We start from the raw sequence: 6,947 nt of genomic DNA on the forward strand, positions 1-6,947 counted from the left end.
ACATGCTAAATTAGCTAATTAATTTCCATATGACCTTCAAAAAAGAAAGAAACCCTATTTTAGATGTGCTATCTAGGCTTTCATTCCAGTTTGTTTTTGTCTTTTCTTGTTTCAATATCAATCTTTTAAATTCTTATATTTTAGTGAGAAAGCTACCTTTTCATGAATGTTAGAAGTTTATTGACCTAATACTTGCAAATGGTCTGTTTGGACAAGTAAATTTATGTAATGCAGTGTTTGGAACAGGAGAAATTCTTTTCCTTTTTATTTCCTTTTTAAAAAAAATTTATATAATGTCCCTCAATTTATGGCAGGTACCTTGTTCCACTGGATTTCCAAGTGTACTAAGTTTGTTTTTACCATGCAGAAAAATAGTTATAATAATGATCTTCAACTTTACCATTCACGGCTCTACACACATTAGACCAGGTGGTCCACTTTGAAAGCACAAGAATGTCTAGGCCTTTGAACGGTATATGCCATCTCTTAGAAATATATCCGGAGGCTAAATATTCCTTTCCACAAATAACTATCCTCCTTGTTTTAAAAAAAGAAATGCATATTGAAATAGCTTCGTGATTTGTTTGGCCTCATAGGAAGCAAGCTGGTGTTAGGTATTTTTAAATGGTTATGTAAGCAAAAGTAAACTATAAATCTTCATTCAGAAATATTTTTAAGATTATAGAATGGGTGTCAGTAAGACTTGTAGGTGGTGAAAGTGGGTTTGGTTAAATGGGTATTTTATGGCCCTATGATCTATCCTTTCCTTGAAAGTTTTGAAAAAATGGAAAGATCATTTTGTTGCCTTTTCCTATTTCTTGCTTTTAAAAGAACAAATCTCGATCTCTACAAATGGCTTGTATTGAACTTTTCAGTTTCAGTTAAAGACTGTTAAACATGAAAAGAAAAACTAATTCAATATTTTCTTTAAAAAATCCAAACAATAGGTCCCAATAAAAATTTATGTTCAGTACATCCATCGTTAATTATAAACAAATACCTGATTATCAAAAATTGTTTTATAATACTATATACTATAGAGATGAAATGATTTTATTTATCAATTCTCTTATTTCATTTTCTACCTATGATTTATTTCCTCTGTCAACCAGTTTAATGTTTTCAGCAAAATAAAAAGATAGATTTTCAGGGATTGCATGTCAAACAAATTGATATAATAAAGCAGTGAACTTGAACATAACCAAAAGAATTATTGTAAAAGTATTGCATGTTTTGCCATTGTTGTAACAATTATTTTTTTTAAGTTATAAACCACCAGAACAATAAATGAATAACTGGTTTTATGAAAGAAATTAGGTAAAAATGAAAAATTCTTTCAGGTGAGTAAGGCCATCTGTAAAGTTGTATTTCAGCACCCCAGGACACCGTTTTAATTGCTTTCTTAATTAACGTACTTGGTTTGGCCTGTGATTTAGAGGGCATATTGTACATTTCCTTGGGAATGAAATTTTTTTCTAGGCTTTTTACTACTTTTCAATGAAATTCAGAATTTTAAAGTAAGATTTTCTTAATTTAATCCGCTGTGCAATTGGTATTCTAGTCTACTGTGACTTTCTAAACCAAACGGATCATCATTTCAGATGCTGGCATTCAGAATAATCAGAGGCTAATGTCATTTTTGCAAAGTCACAGAGTAATCATTTTGTAAATTGCCTCCTTCCAGAGATTTCTGACTAAATCTGAAGATAAAATGTCTTCTTCAATGTTATCAACAGAGTAAATTGTCTTCCTGCCAATGTTTGTCATTTAAAATATTATTTCATCAACACTGAAAGTCAATTTTCCTAAGGCCTTAGAGGGAGCAACTTTACCTAGTACTTTCACTCTAATTCCATAAGGGAAATGAACTAAGTTCCAGGCAGTCATTTGGAGTACTTTAATTTCATGTTTTATTTTGGAATTTATGGATCAGTTGGTAATCAATTCATAGGAAACAAAAATAGTTTCATTTGAAAATGCAAATTTCTGTATGCTATAAGGTTGTCAGAGGTTAGTACTATTAAGAATGCATGAAAAGTTTCCAGCATGTCATTATTATTTTTTGCAAGACCTTCATGGAATTTAATATAATTTTATGAAAACTGCACTGAGGGAATGACTATGGGTTTAGAGTCGGGAGACACACTTTCACATCACTGTTCTCTACAACCTAATTTCATTCTCTTCAGCAAGATAATTAACCCACATGAACATCAAATTGGTTATCATAAAATGAGGTTACTAATATAATGCTTACCTGACAGAATTATGGTACAGATTAATTGGAATGATGTAAACAAACAGGTTTTTTGAACATGAAAACAACTTGCTCAGATGTTAATCACAAATAAGCATTTCTTATTGTTGATAGCGTTCAATATCCTGCGACTCATGTGTCTTGGGAAATCATTCTCAAATAGTGGAGTAACGAAAGCGAGGTTTTGCATATGTTTTCCATGATAGAAGATTCCAATCCTTGTCAAAGTTTGTACAATTTCAGGAAGAACTTGGTCTCTAAACTCAACTCAACTTTTCTGACAGGAAGAATAGCATGAAGGGAAATAAATGCATGATGAAAAAGTTTAAATGAATATCTTAATTATGTGTCTTATAAATTACCTTCACATATTAGAGAGGACTTAGAATAATTGTACATTGCAACAAATATTTTGAACATATAGTAGAACCTCTGTAAGTTGACTACTCAAGGGACTATGATAGATTGGTCAACATAAGGAACTAGGCCTACTGTACTGACACATATATGAGGTGCATGTCCAGTCTGTGAAAATTAGGTCAACTTAAGGAGGTGGTCAATGTAGGGACATGGTCAACCATGGAGGTTCTACTGTACTTTGAACATATATGCCTCTTTTTTTATTCATTCAATATCTAAAACCTTCATAATCAACTAGACACTTTACTTACTTTAATAACATCCAAATTTCATTATTTCTGAAATTACTTGGAGCCAGAAGTAATTTTCAAATCTGTAGTATAAATGTAGAAGCAGGATATTTCAGCCAGTAATAAGGAGAAAGCAGATAGTTATTCTGCCAGAATTTCATCTGGGCCTTCATTTTTAAATGAATTGCAGTTCTTGTAGCACTAGTCTTTTCCATTAACCACTATAATACAACCTTACTATCCATAGTTGGACCTACTTTTGAGGTTCTAAAAGGTAAATATATCCTACTCTCATTAGTGATATTTCTAGCCATAATCCATTAACCACTCCTATCTAATTTATTTTTTTAAAGATGCAGAGAGAATAATGCTGAACTAAGGATCTTTGGCAGGCAAATGAAAGCATTTATTTGTAATGCCTCACTGAATGACTGGAGATAATATCTGCACCAATAAGCCAAGGATGACACCTGAAGGCTTGTAGAAAAGACTAACAAAGCTGTACATAAAGAGTAAGGATCCTTCAAAAAACTGCTTGCACGTGGATGGGGAGTAGTCAAGAGCAACATACCAGTCAAGGATGAATGGAGGGAAAAGAAGCACCCATAGTTTACTTTGATGTAGTCTTCTCTGAGAAAGAGTTGTTTCAATGGAGAAAAAATGAGCTGTAATGCTGGAAGAGAAGATCTTTATTCAGACCACACTAATAGACATCTGAAGCAGTGTGAAGAATGTGGTAAGGGGAGGAGGTATTCTATTACATTGTCTTGGCTCCTATTTTCTCCTTGTTTTTGTCATTTTCTAAGTTCTCTACGTTCTTGTTGTTTTCTAAGTGTCACAATTATCATTACAGGGTAATAATCTGTTCCTAGTCTAAGTTTCTCTCTTGTGTCACGGGAATCTACCATAGCAGTTGGTATTGTATATCTGGTTGTGTCTCATGTTCATATCCTAATTTACTGGATATTCTCTTTTTTTCTTATTTCTCTTCCTTGCTGGAAGGCTTTGCATGTTTTCAGAGCTTATGGTGGGAATAATAACTACTCAATGGTGATATACATGGAATGCTAACAAGAGATACATCTCTGAGTTCAGGCTCAAGATCAGTTTATTGCTTCAACCATATTCTTGCGCCAGCATCCTAGACACGTGAAAAAAATCCAAGAAATAGAATCACGCATCTGAAACACTTCACTACCAAAATACAATCTTGGAAAGATGATTTCTACCAGGAAAGGTGCAGCAACTATAATTTTGTAAACTAAAATGTGATGCTAGGTAACATACACAACCATATCAAAAGGGATTTTTCCAGTGAAGACACCATTGCCAAAGCCAATCAGCTCCTGTGTGACTTAGAAAAAATCCCTGAAGCTATAACGTCAATACCCTCAAAGTGCCCCAAATCTCTGTCACCAACCTTTTCAGAAAATCATGGATATCACCCAATAGTAACCATTTCTCAACTTAATTTTTCACTTGATAATTTCATATTTGAAAACTTAAGTCATATGCCTACATCTTAGTTTCAAGAGAATCTGAATATATGAAATTTCTGGCTTTTTATGTGCCCAGATGGAAGACTCCTAAGAGGCCCATTGTGAAAAAATCAACAAAATGTAAGAGGTATATCCACTATAACCTTTATCAACATCTTATCACTTCAACCGACACAGCTCAGCCATTACTGTAACACCACTCTTCCCACTGGGGTGTGCATTAGGACCTGCATGGAAACCAGCAGAGTTGCCCACCTCAGCACCTGCTCCAGAGCTGAGCCCAAGTGTATTTTGTTAGCACCTGTCACTCCACAGTGACTACTGGAATACAGGAAAATCAAATAAATTTATTCTCATTTAAATGTTCAAAACTTTGTTCTATATACCTATAAAACATCATTACATAATTTAATAATTGTGTTTATTTGTTTTTCTCTTATTTATAAATTTCAATGCACCAACTCAATTATTCAATTGTTGGTTTGCAAGAAAATATCCAATCCCAAACCTGAATCTATCCTATTCCATCCCAAATTTGAATATAGCATAAACTTTCCTATAGTACATATGTCAAATAATTGTCCAGGTTAAGCTAATTTTTTGTCTTGATGAGAGATTATAGTTATTATAATTATTTTCCTAACATGGATAACACATGTATATCACATCCATTCTAATTCTAATCCTCACAGTCAACAAATAATTGTTTTTGTCTGCAATAACCTGTGAGTATCTAAAAACAAAGTTTAATATGTTTTTTGCAGATCAAACATTCTCTATTCCTTAAATAATTCTTCATTATTTACACTTCCATTTAAAAATGTCTGTGTGTTTCTTAGAGCACAATTCCCATAAATAAAAATTATAGATTTTTAAATTTTCTTTTGAGGTATTTAGCATAATACTGGATAAAATGAAATGAAAGTGTTAATTATTAATTTTATGTGTCAACTTTACTGTGCTAAGGGATGCCCAGTTAGCTGGTAAAACATTATTTCTGGTGTATCTTTGAGAGTATTGTCTTAATCTACTCATACTTCTATAAAAGAATATCATTGTCTGGGTAATTTGTATATATATATATATATATATATAATTTCTCACAGTATTAAATGCTGTGAAGTCTAAGGTCAAGGTGATAGCATATTAGATTGTCTTGTGAGAGTTCTATCCTTTGGACGTGAGGAATGCATTATTCTCACATGGCAGAAAAGCTTAATGGCAAGCTACCCAAAAGCTGTATGAAGCTTCTTTTACAAAGGATCAATCCCAGTCATGGCAGAGGAAACTCTAGGGCCTAATCACATCTCTAAGGCCCTACTTTGAGATGTTCTAAATAAGGTTATCTTATCTGCAACATCTGACTTTTCAAAGGGATATATTCAAACCATATCAGTGTTTCTAGAAGAAATTATTTTAGAAGGGGCATATTCAAAATATAGCAGTGTTTCTAGAAGAGGTTACTCTTTGAATCAGTAGGCTGAGTAAAGATGATCCTCCCTCACTGATGTAGATGGGAATGTCTCATTCTGCTGAGAACCCACATAGAAGGAAAAGGCAGCAGAAGGCAGCAACTTTTAATTCTCTCTCTCTTTCTCTCTCTCTCCCCCTCCTTCCCACCTACCTTGCCCTTTCTTTCTTTTCTTGAACTAGCATGTCCAGTTGTTCCTTCCTTCAGATATTAGAGTTCCTGTTATTAAGGTCTTCAGGCTCTGGGACTTACTCTATCAACCTCTCCCCATCACTTTTCAAGCCTTCAGATTCAAATTAAATTATACCACCAGGCTTCCTGGTTGCAGAAGTCTCACTGTGGGACTTCTGCGCATCCAGAATCATATGAGCCAATTCTCATAATAAACCATCCTTCATACATCTGTATATATCCTGTTGCTTATGTTTCTCTGAAGAACTCCAGTATCAATAGGATATGTCAATATTATTTATTCTCTACTTTAAATTAGGTGTGTATGACCTGCACATCCACTTGTATTTTCTTTTTTAATCTTCCTCAATATTTTTATTTACTTATTAAATATCTAGTTTAAACCATAAACCTCATAACAATTTTGGTCATGTGATTTTAGTGTATAATGAGCTTTTAAGTCTAGTTTTGCTGTATGAAAAGGGAAACTTAGAAATGAGATTACATAAATATCCCTACAAGGGGAGATTTCTTACATCCATAGCTACCTGGAACATTGTCCAGCTCCATGGAAGATATTAAATTCTCACAAAATTTTCTTGTGATTTTGTTCAATATATGTAGTTAAGACAGTCCCCTTTTCCCAAATGCAAACATACTCTCTGGTTAGAATTTCAATATCTTATATTTATATCATGTCTGTATGCTGGAAGGAAATAATTCAGTTCTGGTAAAATGTTGGGAAGAAGAAATTATGAAGAAATTAAAATCAGTACCAAGAAAAAAACTCACAGTATGTGAAGAAGAATAATTGGAAATGCAGGAATTGGTGGGGCAGGGCACTGAGCTAGTTCAATATATGAGAAAAGGTGAATGAGCCCCTTCTCTATCGAGATATA

This window comes from Otolemur garnettii, unplaced genomic scaffold, assembly GCF_000181295.1.
Source record: "Otolemur garnettii isolate 467f Iridium unplaced genomic scaffold, OtoGar3 scaffold00031, whole genome shotgun sequence".
NCBI classification, from domain to species: domain Eukaryota; kingdom Metazoa; phylum Chordata; class Mammalia; order Primates; family Galagidae; genus Otolemur; species Otolemur garnettii.